At 36.8% G+C, this 25,961-nt stretch overlaps 1 protein-coding gene across 5 annotated transcripts in view; it reads right to left on the reverse strand.

The window, feature by feature from the left end:
* The window catches only part of SCEL (sciellin), a 319,097-nt gene that overhangs the window by 169,988 nt on the left and 123,148 nt on the right, over nt 1–25,961 (reverse strand). For all 5 annotated transcript variants that reach the window (XM_058682414.1, XM_058682406.1, XM_058682392.1 and 2 more), the window contains 2 exons: nt 22,478–22,644; nt 2,951–3,054 (listed from right to left, as the gene is read on the reverse strand). The gene's annotated coding sequence lies outside the window, so the exon portion shown is untranslated. The remainder of the gene's footprint in view (nt 1–2,950; nt 3,055–22,477; nt 22,645–25,961) is intronic.

Genomic DNA, 25,961 nt, shown 5'->3' on the forward strand with positions numbered 1-25,961 from the left:
TCAAAAATAAATAAATGTTAAAAAAAAAACCTTTTTTTTTTTTTTTTAAAAGGTCCTATTTAAGAGGAAAAATTCAAGGTGCTTATATTTGGTCAAAAATATGTCTAGGTGCTTGGTGTCCTCTTTTATCTTTCACCACCAGCCTAGGTTGGGGTAAGTCCTATTCTAAAACAAATATCATGCAAGTTTTTGGATGAGAAATTGAATTTTAAAACACTTTATAGATTATTATAACTTTACTTTTAAAAAATGGAAAAATCATTCTCACTTTTGTACTATTGGCGTGAAACTTTGACAAATAAAGGTATTCATGAGAGTTATTATAACAAAATAGAAAAATAAACAACTTTTCAGGCATTATTAGCTTACTTTAAGCACCATAAAAAGGTAAAAGAACATTAAGATTTGGTCAAATATTCATAGGGGAACAAGAAGCATATCATCAATAACTGGGGTTCCCAGTTAAAATAAGAAAATATTTTATAAGCATCTTTTACTTGATGCCAAAATGTCCATTTTAAAATGTGTTCACTAAGTAGACATGGTAATATCACATCTTTTATATAAACTGTCATATGTATAATTTTCCAAAAGGCAACTTTCCAATATGGTAGCATTATTTTTCTTCATTTACTGTCCATATTTGTAGTTGTAAAACACACGGAAGATGCAACTTAAATATAATTCTAATTTTATCTGAATTCAGAGCCACAAAGATTGTCTCAGAGCTGATGGCTACCAAAAGAGACATCCTAAAATGAGTCAAAAAGCCATTGGCGACATTTTATTCACGCTTAAAGCAGCAGAGACACAGAATTTTGGAGAAATAGGACTTACGCCCCTCTTAAATTAGGACAAGGGGTAAGCATGAAAATGCAGTTGAAGTCATTTAAAAAATTCTTTTTCTTAAACGATTTTTTGACTGGGATAAAAGAGACATAACATAACATTTCTACTTTAACCACGTTTAAGTTTACAGTGCTATAGCTTCAGGATGTTCACATTGTTGTGTAACCCTCACCACCGTCCATCTGCAGAACTTGTTCATCTTCCTAAATTGACACTCTGTACTCATTAAACACCAGCTCCCCAATCGCCACTCCTCCAGCCTTTGACAACCACCATTCTACTTTCTGTCTCTATGAATCGGACTATCCTAGGTACTTTGCCTAAGTGAAATCATACAACGTCTGTCCTTTTGTGACTGGCTTATTTCACTTAGCATAATGTCCTCAAGGTTCACCCATGTTGTAGCATGTGTCACAGTTTCTTTCCTTTTTAAGGCTGAATAATATTCCACATTTGTATAGATCACATTTGTTCCTTCATTCATCTGTTGATGGACATTTGCGTTACTTCTGCCTTTTGGCCATTGTGAATTATGCCACCTAAGCTCTTTTTTTAAAACACATAAAATATGGGCTAGAAAAATTTCCCAACAAGATAAAACTGACACTCTTTCTTTAAGAGAAGTCCATTTAGTCAGGGAAGAAACTCCACTTTTTTCAGTGATACTACAATTACCTTTCAAAAGTTAAGCATTGTTTCAGTAGATGAAAAGTAAACGGTCCTCTTAACTACCTTCCCTCCAAATCACGAAGCTCAGTTTTAGAGCTTATACAGTTTTAGAGCTTATACAGATTGTAAGAAAACACTCTCCTGTTGTTATCAGATTTGTGCCATTGAAAAGTGGCAATCATTGGCCAAATTCACTAAGTTAGTAACAAGAACAGAGAATAAATCCACATCTCCTAATTTTCCAAGGAGTTAAATGTATAACTCTGTGAATACATGTAAGCTTCAGAATCACAACAGTCCAAATACTAGGTAGATTCTAGGATGAATTTAGGTCTATCTTAACCACCACATAAGGAGGTTTATCATGAAGACTTTGCCTTATGGTCTATTATAATGAAGTTTTGAAAGACAAACTCCCCAAAATTTCTCATAAAAGGTATAATATGGAAGACACCTTACAGATTATCTTGGGCAATCCCTCATTTTACATCAGGCCAAGAAACAGTACTTTCCTATCCTTGCCAGTTGCTTTAAATCATTTTAGGAATAAAGAGAGACGAATTAGTAACATGCTGTGTGTTATGAATGTCTTCCTTTTGTGTCTAAAAGTAAGATTCTAGCATAATTTGATGGTTTTCAAGGCAGCATACTAGTGTTTTAATTTCATATTTTCAGGCTGCAGAGCCGGAGTACCATGAATTTGTGTTTCCTTGAAAGAATCCAAACCTTTCATCTCAGAGACTGCTATTAAAGTGGATGTGTTTATCAAAGGCCAGATCCGTTGATAGCTCTCCTGATTGAATGGTTCTTGCAGATGAACTTTTCAAATGGGAGGATCATCACACAGCTCAGTAATACATACAATTACCTTCCCACAAATCTAGCACTGTTTCTTAGATGAAAATTATACTGCCTTTCTCACATTCGCCTTTCCTCCTAATCACTGTCTTAAGGTTGCCACTCAATGCGATTTCATCGTGAAGGAATAGAGGAATAACTTTGGGGTTTCATATTAAAAAGAAATCATAATAAAAACTCCACTGTTGCTACTAAATTTGTGCCACTCAAAGGTGACAGCCTTGTCATCTGTTTAAAAATTTTGTGCTCAGTCTCTCCAACAATGTCACATAAAAAGTCAGCTACAGGGAAAAAAATTCATTTCCCTTTTTGTCGAATAAAGGATTCAATCATTGCAGTGAAAGCTGAACAGCGATTTCTTGCTTTAAAGGGGAGAAAGTTCTCTCTTTACAATTCTAAACTTAAAAAACCAATAAATTAGGAAAATTATTATCTATAATTGCAAACAAATTCTTTTTTTCATATATGGTTTCATTGAGCCTATATGTTACATTCAGGATCAGGAAAATTATTATCTATAATTGCAAACAAGTTCTTTTTTTTCATACATGGTTTCATTGAGCCTATACGTTACCTTCGGGATCTTGCATGAGTTCATTTCATTGACAGAACATAAATTGTACCCAGAAAACCAAAAGCAGAGGCATCTCAAAAACAGGGTTCTCAGAGCTTCCAGTCCTGCAACACAGGGGAGAGCATAAAGAGTGAAAATAAATGCTGCTGATACATAGATAGACACATAGATACATAGATAGATAGGGAGAAATCAGCACTTATTTTCACATTTTTTGTTGTTTTCTTTTCCTTTTTTTCTATTTTTGAATTTTTTTATTTGCGTATAGTTGACACAGTGTCACATTAGTTTCAGATGTACAGCACAGCGATTCAACTTCTCTAGATGTTATGCCATGCTCACCGCAAGTGTAGGTACCACCTCTACCCATACAACGCTATTACAATACCATGACTGTATTCTCTGTGCTGTGTCTTTTATTCCCATGACATATTTATTCCATAACTGGAGGCCCACTTGTTTGCACCCATTTTGCCCATTTCCCCTATCCTCCTCCCCTGAGAAAGACAAATATCATATGACTTCACTCAGGTGGAATCTAAAAAACAAAACACATATTTATAGCAGCGCTATCAACAATAGCCAGGTTATGGAAAGAGCCCAAATGTCTATCGACTGATGAATGGATAAAGAAGATGTGATATTGTGATATATATATATATATATATATATATATATATATATATTTATATATGTATATATGTGTGTGTATGTGCGTGTATATATATATATATATATATATATATATATACACATATATATATTTATATATAAACCAACACTCCTCAAGCAACCCTCAGTTTGTTCTCTGTATTTAAGAGTCTCTTATGGTTTGCCACCCTCTCTGTTTTTATTTTTGTTTCCCTTATTTTTTTGTGTGTGTGTATGTGTGTGTGTGTGTGTGTGTGTATATATATATATATATATATATATATTACTTGGTGATCAAAAAGAATGAAGTCTTGCTGTTTGCAGCAACATGGCTGGAACTAGAGTGTATTATGTTAAGTGAAATTAGTCAGTCAGACAAAGACAAATACCATATGACTTCAATCATATGTGGAATTTAAGAAACAAAACAGATGAACATAGGGGAAGGGAAACAAAACTAAGAGAAAACAGAGAAGGAGGCAAACCATAAGAGACTCTTAAAGGTAGAGAACAAATGGAGGGTTGCTGGAGGGGTGTTGGTGGGGGATGGGCATTAAGGAGGGCACTTGCTGAGATGAGCACTGGGTGTTATATGTAAATTCTACTTCTGAAACCATTGTTACACTATATGTTAACTAACTCGGACTTAAATTAAAAAATTTAAAAATAAAAATAAAATTTAAAAACAAAAGGCAATAACAAAGATAAAAATTAAAAACACATTAATAAAATAAAAGCAGAATCAGACCCTATAAATGCAAAGAACAAACTTACGGCTGCCCATTTCCACATTGTTTCATGCTCTCCCCTGCATATATGGAGAGAGAGAGAACCATATATAGAACACATTCGTGTAAGACACATACACGCATCTGCCAGGTTGGTATACACAGACACACTTCCCGCTTATCAACTGTGCTTGCCAGAGGCCACACCATTCCATGCTTCCTGCATGGAATCATCTCTACGCTCTTCCATGGAGATGGTTATAACACTGCTTCATGAAAGGTCACTCCTTACTTTACTTGTGCACCCTCTTCTTAATGTTGTCACAGTTATCCAACAATGCATAGTTTAAACAAACAAAAAATAAATAAATAAACAAGCCAGTGAGGCCTGGCAATCCCATTTCCCATTTACGAATTAGATGAAGAAGGCTTTCTTCCTGAGTTGGTCTAGAGCAGCCAGCTGGCTTGCATTTTAAAAGGCAGTTTCAGCATGTGCTCTTGTGTTAGCATCTAAGCAGTTTCTTATTAGGCAACATTTCTTGAATATCCACACTAAAGGGAAACAAAGGAAAACCTCAGACATTTCCCTGGATGAACATACATCCTAGTTAGTTTCCTGAGCATTTATTGAGCAGCAGAAACTTTACATATGTGTGTGAACATTACTAAAATAAATCTGCAAGGTAAATATGAAAGGGTGGACCTACGCCGGCTGACTCCATCTTGTTCTCTGTCCTCCACCTTGACCACTCCTCCTCCCCTTGAGTAACTTCCCGATCAAAACACACCCGTGACCTGCCTAACAGGACTCCGACCCTTCCCCAGCCAATCGGCTGAGGCCACAGCCATTACCTCACCAACTGCCCCTAGGCCCCAATAAAACCTTTGTCCTTTTGAAACTCTCTCTCTCTCCCCAGTATCTCACCGCTGAGTCGGTGCAGGTAGGGGATTGAGCTCGAGCTAGCTAGCTCGAATAAAGGCTCTTTTGCTTTTGCATCGGACTCGGCTCCCTGGTGGTCTTTGGGGATTATGAATTGTGGGAATAACAAATATTATCCTGATTTCTCCAATAAAATAAAATTAAAAGGAGAAACTGTATATCTTAACAAAACCCAAACTCCAATCAACTATTTCAACGTGTATTGTAATTGCTAACCTCCTTTGTTCCATATACAAACTTAAGGAAGTGACATTTACCTCCATTTCCCAATGAAATACCTTTGCTTGCAATGTTTAAAGTCTGAATGTCCTCTACTAACAAAATTTGAATCACCATTATTTAATTTTCTGGTACGAATCTTGCTCCCACAGGCTGCTAATTCTCTCTTCTGTGCATGATCTCTTTCTCCTAGTAAACTATGGATTCTTCAAGGACAGGAGTGACATTTTATTTCTATGAACACACAGGGACTGGCAGACTATATGATGTTTATTGACGCTTTACTGTATCTTATAAATCACCTCAGTAGAATAATAATTATATCATTGCTGTCATTACAGGCCATGCTTTCGTATTTCCAAGAAATATTTCCAATATAAATATTTCCAATATATATATTTCCAATATATAATATTTCCAAGAAAATATAACAGACCTTTCCTCTAATCTTTTTTGGGGAAAAAATAAAATGAAGCACAAAAACAGAAGGACAAAAGTTGGGAAATATTATAGCAAACAAAACAGTATTCATATGTCATTACTAAAATGAGCCAGTGTGTGAAACTATTTGTAAAAGTGACAAAATATAAGGTGACATTTTGCAGAGTCTAGCTCATTTTTAGCTAAGATGTGTATTACCTGCCTACATGCACACATTAAGAATTCATTCTGGCCTATAATGCAATATACTCTTCTGTGAAAATATTACATCAGGTACTGTTCTACTGGACTTAGGGCAGAGAAGGTCAGCAAGAATTTGGGCCAAGATTTGGAGATTCAGAGTCTAGGTTAGATGCAGCTACCATTTCAACCTGGTTTTTTAAGAGCCCAGTAGGTCTATAATAAGCAGAATAACATTCCCCCAACCCCACCCAATATATTCACATCTTAATCCCTGGAATGTGGGAATATATTGTTTCACATGGCAAAAGTGATTTCTAAGACAGGATTAAATCAAGGATCTGGAGCTGGGGAGATCATCCTGGCTTATCTGGGTGGGCCCAATGTAATCACAAGGTCCTTCTAAGTGAAAAGAGGGAGGCAAGAGTGAAAGAGTCAGAGAAGGGGCTTTGATGAGGGAAATAAAGTCAGAGTAAAGAGCATGAAAGACCTGACTGGCCACTGCTGGCTTTGACAGTGAGAAGCCACCACAGAAGGAGTGCAAGGTGGCCTGTAGAAGTGGGGAAAGACAAGGAGCAGTTCTCTCCTAGAGTCTCTAAAAGGAACACAGGAACACAGCCCTGATGACACATTGATTTTAGCCCAATGAGGCCATTCCAGCCTTCTGACCTCCAGAAATATAGACAATAAAATTATATTGCTTTAAGTCACTAAATTTGTGGTTATAGCAGCAACAAGAACCTAATACAAGGTCACTAAGGCCTCAGAACTCTGGTCCTAATATTCAATAATCCCATTGCAATTTTCACATGGAAAGAATTACTGCACAATTCATACCTGAAGGAAGATAATGTGGAATGGAAGGACGGAAGGAAGGAAGGAAGGAAGGAAGGAAGGAAGGAAGGAAGGAAGGAAGGAAGGAAGGAAGGAAGGATCTACTTCAGCAAGTTCACAAAAAAACACTAGGGTTTCACAAAAACTCAAAATTTGGGGCATTTTGTAGAAACGTGGTACTTAGAGGAGAAATGTTATGAAGCAGACAAGTTGAGAAAATCCAGGCAAGACAATGAGCTTGGGTTTCCCAAGGACAAAGATAAAATGGAAAGAACTTCAAATTAATGAATAAAAAACATGATTGGATGTTTTTGAACATCATGGATGGGAAAAACCAAGCTAGAGAGTATATTCTCATGTGCCTTTGATGGAGGAGTCTCATTATGTGCACAGGGCACTGCCTGGGCAGTGGAGAGCACAAGGGAAACACACCTGCTCATTGAGTGCATGAAGGCCTGCTGCTCAGGGCTGGGGCCAAATTCTTCCTCCCAGAGGCAAAAGCTGTTTTCTGATCTAATAAATAGTACCCCCTGGTGAGCCCTAGAGACAAGGAGGGCTCCAGTCCATTCCAGTTTGAGTGAGCACAGAGAAGGCAAGCAGAGTTAAGATTAATAGCTTAGCGCTTCTTCAGTACTCCAACCTTCACCCTAGCAACACTCACTCAGAGCCAACTTGGGGCTCAGAGCCAGGAAAGTCAGATCTTCATTCCCTGTGGCAAATTCAAGCAAGGAGATAAGCAGTGTTGCAACACTGTACAGACTTAGAAGAAAGACAAATGGGGGACTGTTACTTGTATCTCGTGACTTTGGCTAGACCAAACTTTTTTTAAGCACATTTTTAAAAATTGGGGTTATTTTGAGTGCAGGCTAAGGAAATATTATGAAGTGAACAAAATGTTTTTGATTCTCTCACACCACTTCTTGGCGTCTTCTGCCCTCTTGCCTTGCTCAGCTCAGAGAGGCTCTCCCTGCATTATGCTTCCTGTGTCAAATCTTATTCTAAAGGTTGCCCCTCCTCAGGAGTAAGGGCTCTGTTAATTCCCAGCTGTTTGGAAATGCTCTGCTCCCCAACTCCCCCACTGTGCTGTAACTGTTAACAGCCTAAAATGTTCCTCCTCAGGGTATCCTGCCCTTTAATGTGGAGTGCATGGAGACCTTTCTGTGGTCTCAAGAAATGCAACTTAGCACACAAGATTTTCACCCAAAAGGCTTCCAATCAGCTGAAGTCTTATTGTAAATTTGATAATGGCCACTCCTCTGGAAGTCCTGTCCACGTGAATGTGACACTCCAAGAGCCAGACAGAGAGAATCATAGCATGCAGAGATCAAATCCTGTGCTCCAAGATTATCTCCATTGGCTTGCAAATTAACAGGATGATTGGAGGAAGTGCAAACTGCTCTAGTGTTTTTTTTTTTTTCCTGTATACAAGGTTCAATTTTGGAAGATCCAACAAAGGCACCCAAAGGTGCATCATGCTTTTGTAAAGTTAATACTTCCCTGCTTGCAAAGATGTTCTTTTGTCCTTGGAAAGGAGTCTAATTGAATTTCATTGGATTATGAACAGATCTCCCAAGGATATTATTTTTAGTCTCCTTTGGAGACTTCAGTATATTCTACAACAGAACCACCAAACGCTTAATAGATTGCATGCAGATTTTCTTGTTGCTGTTTTGTTTTGTTTTTAGAAAGTGATACTGTTCAAAAAGATACAAACTTGTAAATGCTGCTGCAACATATAATGTTATGCTGATCCAAGACATACCAATTAATAGGAAATTCACTTTGGGTAATAATTCCTGTAATATAAACAGTATCATCTTCCTTATAGCCATTAGTATAGCAATGGCCCATGTGGTCTGAGGCTGACTCTCCAAGCCCTGGGAAGAGGTTCGTTAGTGAAATAGGGTTGTTTAGTTTGTCAATATATCTAAGGTGGTTACATAGTAATCATTTTTATGACTACAAGCACTAGAAAGACTATTTTAAAATCACAACTGGGGAAAGATAAAAATACAGACTGTTATCAATGTGGTTGTGACCTGTCATTTTAGATCTATTCTTTTGTTGGTTGCCACTAGCAACAAGCAGATCAAGCTGAAGAAATTTTAATCAAATAAATATTGCTCTTTACCTCCCTGATCATATACTCTGTTGCACTGAAAAGTAGGCAAGTTGAATAGAAATCAATAATCTGAGATATGAATACCTTGGATGGGACTTTTATGTATCCTAAGACAACAGTCATCAGTCATAAAGATTAGATTCTTAGAGCTATGAAAAATAACCTCCATTGAGCTCAGGAGCATCTTTTTGCTCTGCAGCATATGGGACAGTGAGATTGGCTTCTCTAGCCCTCATAAACAGCGGCAGAGATAAAATTAAATACACACTATTTGAACCAGAAATTGATCTGAGCTCTAACATTGCTGACTGCAATCCTGAGGTTGTTTTTTCTTTTCTTTTTTTTCTTTTAAGTAAACTCTACACCCAGTGTGGGGCTTGAACTCATGACCCGGAGATCAAGAGTCATATGCTCTACTGACTAAGCCAGCCAGGCACCCCCTGAGGGTTTTGATAATTAGAATACAGTGAAAATAGAAGGCACTTTGAAAGAAAACCTTAATAACAGAAAGTCTTAAGAGTACAAAAGTGATATAACTGAAGCTACTCTTAATTGAGCATTAATTATGCCATGCACTGTGCTAAATGTTTACATAACTCATTTAATCATTACATGTCTACAGATACAATCTTCTTTTCCTTTTTTTACACATTGCGAAATAGAAACTCAAAGAGGTTAAATAATTAGCCTAAAGTCAGATGGCCAATGAATGGCAAAAGAGAGTAAGTCTTGTTCTATGCTTCAAAAGCCTTGCTCCCTCCCATCTGCCACACCGGCTCTCTGAATATGCAAACACTACTAGTCACTCACAGCTTATTGTATTACAGGTCAAGGAGGGGAGAACACAGACAGTCTCTATGTGCCAGCACTTTACATACATTATTTCCTCTAAAGCACACTGTAACCTTGTGGAGTAGGCATTAAAAATATTGACATTCAAACCCCTCAAGGGACACAGTCAAGATTACAGAAATACTAGTATTTGAACCACATCTGTCTGAGTCAGACATATTCTTTCAGCTCTCTCCATCCCACCTCTACAAAGTGGAGCCCTTAAATAATTGCCGGTATTTGAGGATTGAACAAAAATCATTTTAGGTGAGGCTGTTTTACTGACTGTAGTTATGCTTCAGAGAATAATATCAGTACTGTGGCATAGCCAAATCCATATATGTCACAAGTTTCTGGATAACAATGTTCTATGTTTTCTAGTTTTTAGTAGAGGTCACAAATCTCCTTTAAACACTTTGGGCGGGGGTGTTTGTTTTGACTTGCAAAGAAAGAAAAAGAAAGGAAAGAAAGAAAGACAAAGAAAGAAAGAAAGAAAGAAAGAAAGAAAGAAAGAAAGAAAGAAAGAAAGAAAAGAAAAGAAAAGGAAGAAAGAAAGAAAGAAAGAAAGAAAGAAAGAAAGAAAGAAAGAAAGAAAGAAAGAAAGAAAGAAAAGAAAGGAGGGAGGGAGGGAGGGAGGGAGGACATGAAGCAAAATAATGTTATGGTGAAATGACATAATAAAATGCAATTGCTTATGCATGAATAACCTATTCAACTTTTATTGAGTCTTATGAATGTCACTTAAGAAAAGAAACTAAACAAAAAATCCAAATTCAAATAGAAACTAACACCATTCATTGATCAAATTGTCATTTTCCATAGACCAAATTGTAACTTACACTCTTACAAATGTAAATTCGCAAATACCATGAAAAATGTACATGGCATTTGTAAGTTTTAACAGCATGTTAAGTGGAAATGAGAATATGTATCCCTCTCTTCTAGACAGTACTCTCTTGGAGACCCTGTAATAAGACCAAATCCAGCCCTGAGGGCTCCCTGTCTTGAATGGAATCTACATTAATTTGCATATTGCTGTGACCCAGCAAAGGTAATGGTGAGAAATCAGGAAGAGGCCTTGTCAAGAGTGCTGAATGGCAAAGAAAGAAATTGGAGGCATAGAAAAGTGGCAGACACTTCCTTTATTTTGAGCAAGATAAGATTATACTCATATTTTAAATTTCAAAATGCTGTTAAAAAATAACACATGCCTCACAACACTATGGTAGAACAACAGTGACCAGGTGTTTTTTTTACAAAGACCTGATGACATTCTGTCCCTTGGACCAATCATCCTTCCATTGGCATCCCCAGACCACTCAGCTTCTTCCACTCTGAGTTGTGGCTTTGCTAAATTTCTCTATCATTTTTCTTTAATTCCACTGATTTGTAGTCTTTATTATTCTTTCCCTCTATTTTAACCTTCCTTTGCTTTTTGTTTTCAAACTTCTTTTTTTTGTCTATTTATTTATTTATTTTGAGAGAGCAAGAGAGAGAGAGAGAGAGAGAGAGCAAGGGAGGGGCAGCGAGAGAGGGAGACAGACAATCCCAAGCAGGCTTCATGCTGTCAGCACAGAGCCCGACGTGGGACTTGATCTCATGAACCCTGAGATCATGACCTGAGCCAAAATCAACAGTCAGTCACTTAACCAACTAAGCCACCCAGGCACCCCTTATTTTCAACTTTCTTAAGATGGAACCTTAGATCATTGATTTTAGACCTTTCTTCTTTCCTTAAATAAGCATTTTAAGGATTAAATTTCTAAGTGCTGCTTGTGCTACATCCCACAAATTGTGATATGTTGTCATTTTGTTATCATTTAGTTTGAAATATTTTCCCATTTATCTTATTCTTTCCTTGATCCACAGATTACTAAAAGTTGTTCAGTTTCCAAAATTTGAGGTTTTTTTATTTCCAGTTTGTTAGGTTTAGAAAACGTACTTTGTATGGTTTTAATCCTCTCAGATTTATTGAGGCTTGTTTTATAGCCTAGCATTATCATCATGTACATTTTTAAAGAATACATACTTTGCAGCTGCTGGGTATAGGGTTCTATAAACATCAGTTACATTCTGATTGTTCACATCATCTATGTTCTTACTGAGTTCTTTGTCTAGTTGCTTTCTCAATTAGTGAGAGAGAAGTACTGAAATCTCCAGATCTGATTGTGGAATCGTCTACTTCTCCCTTTGATTCTATTGATTTTGCTTCATGTGTTTGGAGGCTCTATAATGAGTCATTGTGGTATAGTGGAATATAAATATTTGGGCTTTGTCTTTGGTTCCTGGCACAGAACTCCTAAAACCTCTGGAATTCCCTATCTTGTTTATGCTTATGAGATGACCCGTGAGAGGGACCTAGATAGCTTTGGGATCAGGGCTGGTCACCAGAAAAGCCACCCAAGTGATTAGAGACAGACAGGGAACCTGGAGATTGAGATTGATCAGCAACGGCCAATGATTTAATCAATAATGCTTACATAATAAAATTGTCATTTAAAAACTCTAAAAGACTGGGTTTGGGGAACTTCTAGGTTGGTGACTTCATCAGGGGGCTAGGAGGGTGGTGTGCCCAGAGAGGCATGTAAGTTTTGCATACCTTCCCCCTATACCTTGCCCTAGACATTGCTTCCATTTGTCTGTGCTAGAGTTGTATCCTATGTAATGAACCCTTAATTGTAAACTGCTTTCCTGAGTACTGGGATTCATTTGAGTGAATTACTGAATCTGAGGGAAGGCTGTGCGAACCCCAGACCCTGTGGTCAGTATGGCAGCTTCTGTAGGTCTCCTGGGGACCCCATTTGTGGCAGGTGTCTGAAGTGAGTGCAAACTGTGGGACTCAGACCTTAATTTGTGGGGTCTGCACTAAGTCCAGGTAGTCTCAGAATTCAATCGAATTGAACTGTAGGACACCTACTTGGTGTCAGAGAATTGGAGAATTCGTTGGTGTCAGGGGAAAAAACTATACAGGCATATAAATATCTATAATTGTTAGGGTTTCTTGTTGAATTGAATTTTTTCTAATTATGAAGTATTCCTATTTATCTCTCATAATACTCTTTGTCCTGTAGTCTCTTTTATATGACAGTTGTATGTATATCTTTCTATATCCTTATACTTAAAGTGGATCTCTTGTAGACAATACACAATTGGATCTGGCTTTTCTTTTTAATCCATTTGACCTTCTCTGTGTCCATTATTGTCTAGTAGAACTTTCTGTGATGGTGGAAATGTTCCACATCAGCACAATCCAATATGATAGCCACACATGGCTATTAAGCACTTGAAATATGACTGGTGTAACTAAGAAACTGAATTTTTAATTATATTTCATTTTCATTAATTTAAATTTCAATAGCCTCATGTGGTAGTGGCAGTCATATTACACAAGGCAGGTTTAGTTTATTAACTTTTAAGGTAATTGCTGATATGGTTGGATATGGGTCTACCATTTTGCTAATTTTCTGTTTTGTGTTCCTCTTGGACAATTTCTACTGGTCTATCTCCAAGTTGTGTGACACTTTACTTTGTCATATGAGTTTTAACTTCTCTGCACACTCCATTCCTCTCCATCATTTGGAAACACACACCCAACATTCAGTATTCAGTTCAATGATTTGAACTGTGCACACTTCTCTCTCCTGGTACCCTTAACCTTACTTTTAGGTGATAGCCGTGTCTCTCCCTCCTGTCTATGTCTCATTCATCCTTGATCTTTCTAACACTGATTTTTTTCTCCTAAAACTGTATTGATTCGTTTTTATAAATCATTTTGTAAATCTCATGAAAAGATCCACTAGAGGTAAAACTATTCCCTAGATTAGAACTTTTCTCTGCCATGGACTGGACAGATGTTAATAACGCTATTCTCGGCTTCATCTGACTGAAAAAGTTATGAAAGAATTGCCTCAGAAAAACCCCTAACAACAGCACATCCTTTGTCAAGACAGTGCCTTGTTGTTATTAGATTGAATTGAAATCCACATCAATGGAAATAATTTAATCAACTAAAGGGATTCTGGATTCTAGCAAAGAAGAGAATGCAGGATTCTCTCAGAGGTTGTGAATTTGGCAGCAAAAAAGTTGATATTCACTAAGGAGATAAAACCACCTGCTGATTTTCACTGCATTGAACTAGAAGGATAAATTTAATAGACCACTTGGCATGGTCGCTGAACATCAGCAGGTATATCAGAAAGAACAAAGGCTCTGAAGCAAAACAACCTGGTTCTGAATCCCAGATCTTCTGTTTACTAGTTGTGCAGTCTTTGAGATGTTCCTTAATCACTCTGAGATTCTGCTTTATCTATAAAACATGAAAATTGATACTTGTTTTAAGTACTAAGTACTTAAAATTATATATATATATATATATATATATATATATATATATATATATATATTTTCTATTGAGGTGTAATTAATATTCAGTGTTATATGGGGGTTTCAGTTGCACAATACATTGATTCAACAACTCTATACATTACTCTGCATTCATCATGACTAAGTGTACTCTTAATCCCTTTTATCTATTTCACTCATACCCCCAACTACCTCCTCGCTGGTAACCACCAGTTTGTTCTCTGTTTTTAAGGGTCTGTTTTTTCATTTGCCTTTTTTCTTTGTTTTGTTTCTTAAATTCCACATACGAGTGAAAGCATATGGTATTTGTCTTTCTCTGACTTACTTCACTTAGCATTATACCCTCTAGGTCCATCCATATTGTTGCAAATGGCAAGATCTCATTCTTTTTTATGGATGAGTAATATTCCATCATGTATATACACCACACATCTTTATCCATTCATTAATTGATGAACACTTGTATTGCTTCCGTATCTTGGTTATTGTAAATAATGCTGCAATAAATATAGGGATGCATACATCTTTTTTTAATTAGTATTTTTGGTTTCTTTGGGTAAATATCCAGTAGTGGAGTTGCTGGATCATATGGTAATTCTATTTTTAATCTTTTGAAGAATCTGTACTGTTTTCTGCAGTGGCTTCACCAGTTTGCTTTCTCACCAACAGTCTACAGGGTTCCTTTTTCTTCACATCTTCACCAACATTTGTTATTTCTTGTCTATTTGATTCTAGCCATTTTGACAGGTGTAAGGTAATATCTCATTGTGGTTTTGATTTGCTTTAATTTGTGCCATTGTTATAAGTACTTAAAATTACATATATAAAGTTCCTGAGAGATAAAATTTGCATTGAACAAAAAGAAAACATTAATATCATTTTATAAGAATTATCATTATTATTTTTATATATAATATACATATAGTCCAGTTCATTGGAAATAATTTAGGGTATATTAAGGCTAATTTGATGGCAATTATTCTGGCAATATATTCTGCTTTGCACAAATGCAAAAATCTCCAAAGTTTTACTTTATTGGAGGTATTCCTAGGACTTATAAATCAACCTAGATGAAGGGAATTTCAGACAAAGAATGATTCTCCGGGATCACATGTCAACAGTAGAAAAAGCTGTCACTTACCAAGCACTAAGCATGTGCCAGTCACTGTGCTAAATACTTTACATGAATTATCTAACTTAACCCTTACAATAACCATTGGAGGTAGGGGCTATTGCAAAAGAAGATAGCAAAGCCTTTGAGAGGTTAAAGGACTTGCCCAAGCTCATCCAGTTAGATACAAAGCTGTGATTCAAAATCACATTTCTAAAGCCCTTACCCTTTAAACTTTCTTTTTTTAAAAAAATGTATGTACCTATTTTTGAGGGGGAGAGTGCACTCACGTGTGAGTGGGGGAGGAGCAGAGAGAGAGGGAGACAGAATCCTGAGCAAACTCTGCAGGCAGAGCCCAATGTGAGGCTGGAACTCACAAACCTGTGAGATCATAATCTGTGAGATCATGACCTGAGTCAAAATCAAGAGTTGGATGCCTAACTAACTGAGCCCTTACCCTTTAAACGCTCAATACTGTTTTCCAGATGACCCAAATCCTCTGTTCTCTATTCTTGCTACACCTGGAGGTCAACCCAGGGTTCTATCTACTTATTAGTAAAGGCAATAATAAAACCAATATGAACCAGAAAAGAAAATGGCTTGATATCAGGAAACCACATCATTTTAAAGGTGCTACAAATTAATGTTTTTAATAAGGCAGGGGTCAATAAATATTACTAAGCATGAGCAGTCCTCCACTAAGTTTAGCCTTCTTCCAAACACTTTGTTATGTATTTCCCTAGTGTTCACAAGGGGTCTCCTGACACAGCTGTCCTCGCACCTGTTTACTGATGGAGACAGCAGAGCCTGCTCCTATTCAGGGACACTGCTCACACAAAAGAGTCAGTCACCCTTAGAGCTACTGAAGGTATAAGTTCTTTTCTCCATCATAAGAATTCCTTCCACTTTGTTGCTTCGGCTTAATACAATGGCAAACTTGAATATAAAAGAAAAGATGAAGGGGGTGCCTGGCTGGCTCTGTCAGTAGAGCGTGTGACTCTCAATCTCAGGGTCCTGAGTTCAAGCCCCAAGTTGGGCATGGAGGCTACTTAAAAAACAGAAAGATGAGGATTAATGGGAGCTACAACAGATACTGAGATCCATCCACAGAGACTACATTTCCAAGTGCATTAGGGGACTGGAAACCATTGTTCTAACCTGAGGATTCACAAGCTGAATTGAAGCATTCTCTACTCCCCGTACGTTCAAAATTGAAAACAGTTCTGTGGTCCTTATTAAAAATAAATACAAATATTCTTAAAAGGCACATTATATCAGAGCTATAATCAAAGCAAAAGAGGTTTTTAATTGGCCTTTCCATTGGTCAAGAAAGGAATGTTGGCTTTAATTTCTTAATTTTTGAAGTGTGTGCCTAAGTGACATGAATTGAAGCTTTAAGATTTAAGTTTTAATAAACTCCTCTTAATAAACTATTACTACAATGATCATTTGCAATTAATCAGAGCTGTTCAGAGAGCCACTGATCCCAACAGAATTCCTGTGTCTCTTGCTATGAATCAGGTTGCCCCTAAATTCCCACTTAGCACAGAAAAAAAGCTGTGTGTATGTGTGTGTGTGTGTGTGTGTGTGTGTGTGTGTGTGTGTGTACATACATCAGAAAGAGAAAAAATAATTTCATGTTTTTAGACACTGGTTTTGGCTATTTTTTTCTAGTGGCTCACCTAAAACAAAATATGAAAAATGTCACAAGCAAATCAGTAGAAAATTCAAAAAATGTTCCAATACTAAAATACACAGTTTCAGGGCTCAATATTATTGGTTTACAAAATCTGAAAATATCCTATAAAAATTGCTTCTAGATTATAGTATAAGGAGACAAGGAACTAATCTAGCTAATGCACTTTCTTTGAATAATAAAGACTGACATGGAGATTTAATAAGGTATAAATCAATAGAATGCAATCATTTTACATCTTTTCAAACTAGGCAGACTAGTGTTTTCTTGATTAAGAAAGACAAAAAGACACTTGCCCTACCCCCACCACACCCCCCAAATCAAGGGAATGGTGAGGTAAACCCTGACTAAGGGAGCAAGTGGGCTTGGAAATCTAAGCTGTTTGCCTAGTTGGACTCCACTGCTCTCTGGAAGAATCTCTTTGCAGGGCTAGGTCAAGTCAGGGAGAGCACATCTACCCAGTGGGTTCCTTGTCCTAAGTCCTAATTTATACACCTCGGGAGAGCACTTTTTCTAATTTATAAAAGGCCCTGAAGAGGCTGGCTGTGGTAGAATGAAAAAAGACATTTTTCATGATACACCTTTTCTTGGTTTCGATCTAAAATTGCTAGTGCTCAGTTTCTTCATGCTTCATTCATTCAACAAGTCGTTATTGAGCCCCTTGGTTGTGCCAGCCACTGATACAAAAACCATAGCACCCGACCATAAGGATCTTTCAATCTAGGTACATGAAGACAAGTAACCAAAGATTACAATACACAGTTACTTTCAGCCTCTTGTGTGGACATGTTCCTAAAATTACCATGACTGTCAAACCTGAAACTGAAAAAATTAAGATCCAGCAGAAATAGTTGAAAAAGGATCTCACTTACACAACAAACCAGGTACCCCCATGTTAAAACCTGTTCCAACAACAAATATTTCCCTTGACTAATTTTATTCAATTATTCAGAATACACTGTTGCATCCCTGTGATCCAGGAAATTGTAGAATCTCCTACCAATTTCACAATTTCCGGGATAAGTCTAACACAAACTCCACAATTTTTTAGTATACAAACTGGGCAGATTCTATTCCCAAGTTTCTCATTTGTTAAATATGGGTCATAATAATGTTTATTTTATAATTGCTATGAGTGTTAAATGAGATCAATATAAAGTGACTGGTACATAATAAATATTCTCTATTTTCTACTTTTATTTTAAAGTTTGTAAATCTAATATTATTGGTGAGTTTGAATTTAATAGGTGGTTGTTTTGTTTTGTTTTGCATTTCTATTTTCCCCTGACTTATTTTCACAATTTCCAATAAATTTTTTATTTATCTCATGAGCCTTTCACAAGTATTGTGGTACTTTAGGGCTGATTTCCTGAATCTGAAGGGCATAGGATAATGGTAAATATATTAGTTCTGAAACTATACACTCCTGAGTTCAAACCAGCCTCTGCCACTCTCCAATCTAAATGTATATGACAAGATGATCATCTTAGAATTTGTGTAAGGCACATTTCCTTCTCTCCCTGAAAAGCTACTGTTAAATTAATAGCATTTTGGTGTAGTGTTTTGAGGTTTGGGTGTTCTTTTGTTTTTCCTCATTTTATTTTTATGACCTATGGTACCTTGACATTTAGGAAACACAGTTTATTTAAACTCCTTAAGTTGCTGTTTCTTCATTTGTAAACCTATTTTACCCATAAACCTATTTCTTAAAGTTGATATAAGTAAATGAAATAATACATACATGGTGCCTGGAACAGTGCCTGCATGTAATAAATGATTTGTATATGGTAGCCATCAATAATTATATCCATGTTTTGTATTGAGAGGATGAAATATAAATAAGCCCTCTTTCAATAAACCATAAACTTATTCCCAGAAGGGTCTATAGAAACAAGAGTCATCCTCGCTTCCTTTTTAAAGGAAAACACACTAGAAGATTAGAGATCTCTAATTTTGTCTTTTGCATGTAAGTGGATCTTATATTAGAGATCTACATTTAGATCTCTAATTGCTGTAGTATGGTGGCTATTTTGAAAGGATGAGTAGAGTCCAAAGACAATTCACAGATCCGCCCCCTTGGAAATCACCTGTGGAAATTATCTTTGGGGAAGTGACTTATAGTATGTAAACTGGAGGATGAGCAGGAGTTACCCAGGTAAGCATAGGGAAAGCACTGGGGAAGACATCTTCAAGTAAGAGGAACAGGATGTGCCAAGTCCTGAAGGTAAGAAAGAGCCTGGTGTGTTTGAGATTCATCAATGCTCTTCATAATGTTGTACTACGTTTATAATACAAAAGTATATTTGACCATAAGTAATGAATGCATCTCTTCCAAGATGAGGGGATTATTCCTAAATCACTGAACTTTAGATTCTTAAAGATTTCAGATATCAAATTAAAGCCTTTTATTTTTGAGATAAGGAAGCCAAAGTTTGGATGAATGAAAGAGGGGGCAAGACAGAGAAGGTAACTAACATGATGAATACCTATTATGTATCAGGTAAGTGACATTGTGCACATGTAATAGATGAGGAGACTTGGGACATAGAGATTTAAATAATTCACTCAAAGCCATAACTTTAATAAGAGTAGAGCCAGAATTCAAATCCAGATTTACAATCCTCCAGATTCTAGGACTGTTTTCACTATACTCCCTGGAATTTGTGTGAGCATCTCCAGCTGTGAATTTATCTCCATAGTGGCATTATAATTATTTGTATGTTTATTTTTACACCAATCTGTAAGCTTCTTGGGAGTCTTTCTATTTGCAAGCACATTTCCTCGCAGATGAATGAATCCAAAAAGATATCAGAAGGATGGATGGATGGATGGATGGATGGATGGATGGATGGATGGATAAGCATTGAGGAGATTACTTGGATGGTTTTTTCTGAGGGTCTACCCAATTACCTTTCAAGCTTATTGTGATACCCTCAAATATATTTCTAAATATAATTAATACCTACATTTCAAAAAGCCAATAAGTAATCTACCATAATTTTAAATTTAACAAATTTAAAACTCAATGAATAAAGTAATAAGTGGCAGATCTGGAAGAGAAGCCCCACATATTGAGTTCTTTGCAGACACAGTCTGTGACCCATATATCCTTTCATCCCTAATATCTGGACTCTGAGCACATTTGGCATGTATGTACTGAAAGTCTCATCAGTCAACAGTTCAGATTAGAATCATGTATGGTTACCTATTAAATAATAGAAGGAGTCCAATTCTGAAAATAACATTTTCTAGTGGACAAAAAATTCCAGACTGATCGCTAAAGTAAGAGGAAAACTAATGTTTTACCACACAAAAGACCTACATTTATTATCTTCATACTGATTTTCCAATGATGATTTCAGATATCACATTAAATGTTGATTATGGGCAGGAATGACATGGAACACATCTAACCACTGGTATATACAGATACCAACTAGTCAAAACAGATGCCATGGCCCAACGAAAGGATGCCTCAATACATCAGAACAGCTATCAGTGTAAATAAGCATTTCAATGCACAGTGTAGAGCATGAATGTCAGCTCTGCTCATAGGTCTTTGGAGATAAGGAGCAGAGACATGGTTGATGAGGAACAGAGAGATTGATAACAGGAAAGAGGCTATAATGTAAAAGGAGAGAGGACAATTTCCAGAATTCACCCACATAATCCTTATCAGTCTTGTAGCAAGGTACAAGTTTGCTAGAAAGACTGAGGACGAATCAGATGTTTGCATATTTGGTACTGGATAACCTGAGTATTGACCTAGAGGTCCTGACAAAGGATGGAATTGGTCCAATGGTCTCGGGTTAAACTGAACTTCTAGGTGGAGATTATTACATGGTTCAGCTGTGGGGAAGAAGAAAAACACTCTGACTTTGAAAAGAATATCATTTTTGTTAGCAAGGCTGGCTTCCATTTTTCTTTCCTCCTTTTGTTCCTTTTCTGTCTGAATTAGCAGAAAACATTTTTATTGCTTGCAGTCAGAGAACAACTATTACATAAGATACTTTGCCTTATTATTGACACAATATCCTTATTAATTCTATCTAAGCTCACTAGCTCTTTGAACAACCAACTGCTTACTCATTTGGTGTTCATGTAATTTTTTGAGTTTAGCTGTAAAATATTTCAATGAAAAATAATGGACAAACACTAGCTCAGTAAGGTTCGGCCATGTAAGTAGTGGACTTTCCCCTCATGACTTTATATTGAATAGGCCATTGTCAGTTATTGACTAATGCCAAGTTCCAGTGCTCTCTCTCCACAGCCTCATCCTTTGGTTCATGCTGCTTTTTCTCTCAGAAATGCCCTTTCCACATTCACCTATAGAAAGCATATTTATCCCCCAAAATACTGATTTAAATATCAACTCTGCAAAGCCTTCCCTATTTTGCAGATTAGAACTAATCACTCCACATCTGTGATTCCTGGCAACATCACCTCTGTTGGAACAGTGTCCTGGTGTGCCTTGAACAGTAGATAACTGGATTCCTCAAAGAATTCATCTTAAGTTATCCAGAGCTACAACGAATACAAAAATTTTATTTCTGGGAGTGCCTGGGTGTCTCAATCAGTTCGTCAGACTCTTGATTTCGGCTCAGATCATGATCTCACCATTCATGAGTTTGAGCCCTGCATTGGGCTCCACACTGACAGTGCAGAGCCTGCTTGGGATTCTCTCTCTCTCCCTCCCTCTCTCTCCCTCCCTCTCTCGCCCTGCCCCTCCCCAGTTAGTGTGTGCTTTCTCTCTCTCTCTCAAAATAAATAATTAAACTTAAAAAAATATATTTATGACTCATTGGCATAAAGATGAAGGTATTAATATTATACACTAAAACATTTATTTGACCTAAAAGTTCATTTCTTTCTTCCAGTTACAAAATAAAGTAAACCATTTTTGTGGACCCCTAAAAGTAGAGTGGATCCTTGGCACTGTGTCCACTGTCTCATGAGTAAGTTTTCCCTGTGTACATGTGCTCTCATTTATACATCTTCCTCACTTATACAATCCACAGCTTAAAGGGGCTTCTCCAAAGGACAAGCTTGGAGAATGTCAGGATAAGATCAAACTTGAGCTTAGAGCAAATGATTCAGTGTCAAGAAGGTTCTCTTAAAGGAGGATTATATTTTTTTTCCTAATTGAATGATTCAAATACATAATGACTCTTTTTTGAAAGAGTCTAGAGCCATTGACAATTTGCTAATTAAAAGCCTAGTTTTCTAAAGAAAAATTTTTTAGATAGAACCAAGGCTACTATGGACATTAACAGTCATTTGTTTTGTTTGTGTCTTACCAATTTAGAGCAATATTTGAGTTCATCTGAAATAAAAGTAAGTATCATTTGTATGATGGTTTACAACTAACAAAGCATTTTCACATATATTACTCATTTGATCTACATACTCAACCTGAAAGTTTGGGGTCTTTTATTTTTCATTTGACAGGCAAGAAAAACAAGACTCAGATGGATGAAGTGACTTCCCCAAGGTCATACAGCTGGTAGCGCAGAGTCTGGGACTCATGCCCAGTTCTCCTAATCCCAGAATCTCATATTCTTTCCAGTACATCATGCTGCCTGTAGGGGAAAAAAAAGCAACTATGTAAACACATGCATTAAAAAGTTGAGCTCATACTTCTAAGTAGATTGGTGTTCTTTTAGAAAATCTAATGACATTTTTGTAGATGTAATTGTTATGGGTTTAGTTCTAAAACATTTTAATAAGAAGGTGGTTGACAAAATTTATTTTCAATGGAAGTCAAAATTAATAATATTTTGAGTTCATATGAAATTCTATGGATCATGAAGTTTGATAGAAATTATGATGAATATGTCAGGAATGGATAGATAAGGTATGTATTTTTAATGTCAAATTCCAAGTCTTTGTTTCTTAGCTTGTTAGATTTCCCTTTCCTTCCTTTCTCTTCTCAGTTTCTTAAGGCTTACTGTGGATGTAGACTCCTCTCATATCCTCTTTTGGTAAACAACCTAATACAAACTTTTCTGTGAGTTATCTTTTATCAACTCCTTTGCCCTTGAAAGGGGTAATTTCCTCACAAATAAAACAATGGAAGGAAGGAATGGCATCGAGCAAGTCTGATCTTGAAAAAGGCAAAGTTCTGCAAAGCATGAAGATTAAATCATGCATTATCCAGAAAAACAAATGAGGGTTATTAAAGTTAGCATGAATACTCACTCTTCACAAGAAAGTTGGGTGAAACAAAGAATGAGATTTTAGAGATTTCGGAAGGACTGTAACCCAACACCATACAATATACAAATTGTCTTTTCAAGTATAAATTTGATAGTTTCATAGTTCTGGGAACTAGTGTGACCAAAAAGAAACTCTATTAAGCCAAGTTTGTAAGGTCAGGAAGTGAATAACTGAATGTGAACATGTCATCCCAGTTCAATTTCATTTTGATTACTGACAGAAGAAGGATCAGGAAATATTTATTGTATTTTTCTGGAACGCATTTCTGAAGTTTAAAAATATTATTTTACTCAGAAATAATCAAATTAATTTCACAATTGTCTTGATGTTACATATCTTGCCACATAGTATTCTCTTGTGATATGAATATAAATAATTATACTGTATGATTTTTAAATACACAACCTAATTTCATTTTACGTTTTATATTTCTCAAACTTGGTCTCTGAGTCACAAAACAAAAGGTATGTTTCAGGTGTAGCTTCGTGAAGCTAGTGCTGCACAGATTGCTTTATCTGTTACAGAAACTAGTCTGGATCACCCAGCAGAAGAACCAAGCGGCACTCAGAGATCATGGAAGGCAGGAGGTTTATTTTATACGGGTGGGCTCAGAGGAGATCATTCTCCAGAGGTCTGAGCCCAGAGCATCAACAAAGGGGACAATTTATATTCTGTTATTTCTGCATTCCTCATTAGTAGTAATTTGCCACCTGAGGCAAGCAGGGTGGGAATAAGAACCCAGCTGGGAAGTCTTCAGGCAGGGACTGAAATTCCCTTATCAGTCCTGTCGGCCAACGTATAACAGATTTTTCCCTAACATATCCACAACAGACATCCTATCCAGAAAGTCAGCAGTTCAACCAAATGTTGCATTAAAATCCAACTTGGGGCACCTGGGTGGCTCAGTCTGTTAGGTGTCCTGCTTCAGCTCAGGTCATGATCTCCCAGTTCGTGAGTTCGAGCCCCGCATCGAGCTCTGGGCTGACAGCTCAGAGCCTAGAGCCTGCTTCAGATTCTGTGTCTCCCTCTCTCTGCCCTTCCCCTGCTCGCACTTTCTCTCAAAAATAAACATTAAAAAATTTTTTTAAAAAAGCTTAATATAGCAATCAAGTACCTGAAGCAATGTTTGTGCAGTGTGTGTTCTTTATACTTAGGCAATTTGCTACCACAGTAGCGAATTTCATTTGAAACTCTAAGAACAATATTTTACTGACTGGTACATGGAATATCCCCAAAATTTGAATAAACATTATTGGAACTAAGAGGAAAGAATCAATAGAGATTGGATACTTCATAGGCAGATGGACTTTAAAAGGGGATACTTTTTTAAAATTTTTTAAAATGTTTTTATTTATTTTTGAGACAGAGAGAGGCAGAGCATGAGCAGGGGAGGGGCAGACAGAGAGGGAGACACAGGATCCAAAGCAGGCTCCAGGCTCTGAGGTGTCAGCACAGAGCCTGACATGGGGCTTGAACTCACAGACTGTGAGATCATGACCTGAGCTAAAGTCGGACGCTCAACTGACTAAGCTATCCAGGCACCCCCAGAGGATACTTTTTTTTTAATTTTTTTAAAGTTTATTTATTTTGAGAGAGAGAGACAGAGAGACAAAGCAAAAGTGGTGGAGGGGCAGAAAGAGGGAGACACAGGATCCAAAGCAGGCTCCAGTCTCTGAGCTGTCAGCACAGAGACCGACACGGGGCTTGAACCCATGAACCATGAGATCATGATCTGAGCTGAAGTCAGACACTTAAACTGACTGAGCCACCCAGGCCCCCAGGATACTTTTAATAACAGTTTTGTGGAAGGTCAGCCATGAGTCAGGTGTGTGTCAAGCAAGAGAGATACGAGAATGAACAAGACATAACCCCTAACTTCAAAGAGCTCAAAGGGACCATCATTATCTTCAAAATCTAACACACTAATTGGCACAGAAGAGATGCTAATAAATCTTTGATAAATCAGCAGAAGGTCTGCTTAATATTACAAAAAAAAAAAAAAAAACTGCTACAAACACAGATACCCACAGGAGCTCTAGGCCAGAAGGTCAGAGTGAATAAAAGAAGGAGGCATGAATGGAATGGAAGGGATAATAATAGATGTGGCCAGGATTAGACAACATGAATGAGACGTAGTGTGGAAAAAATTTCCTAAAATGAAAGATAAACCTGAATTTTATCAGAAAGGGAAAAGGAAGCTAATGAAAATACTAGAACAACCTTCCCCCACCAAAAAAAAAAAAAAAAGTACAATAAGAAAATTATAATAGAAAACCAAAATTTAGGTTGAAACCAAAAACTTAACTTCATTGATAATGTATTTTTGTGTCAGTTTAAAGTATAAATTTTAAAACAAATTTTGGAGACGGTGATTATGACTTGCCATTAACAAAATCATCATTGTTTTAAAACTTCCGTTTTCTTCAACCTTTGGAGCTCCTATGCTAAATAGTGGTAGATTGTTAAACATTGTTTTCATACAGTATTTGTTAAGTAATTTTTTTTAATTTGTTTTGAAACTTGGGGAAAGCATGTGGCGCTATAGATACGGTGATGGAAATTGTCAAAACTAAAATTCAAGAGTGCATTTTAGAAAAGCTAGTACCCACATAATTGAAGACTATCCCAGAAAATTCCTAGTTCAATTTTTTGTTCAGTTTTACTTTTAATGAGACTACAC

Source organism: Neofelis nebulosa, chromosome 1 (assembly GCF_028018385.1).
Source record: "Neofelis nebulosa isolate mNeoNeb1 chromosome 1, mNeoNeb1.pri, whole genome shotgun sequence".
NCBI lineage: Eukaryota > Metazoa > Chordata > Mammalia > Carnivora > Felidae > Neofelis > Neofelis nebulosa.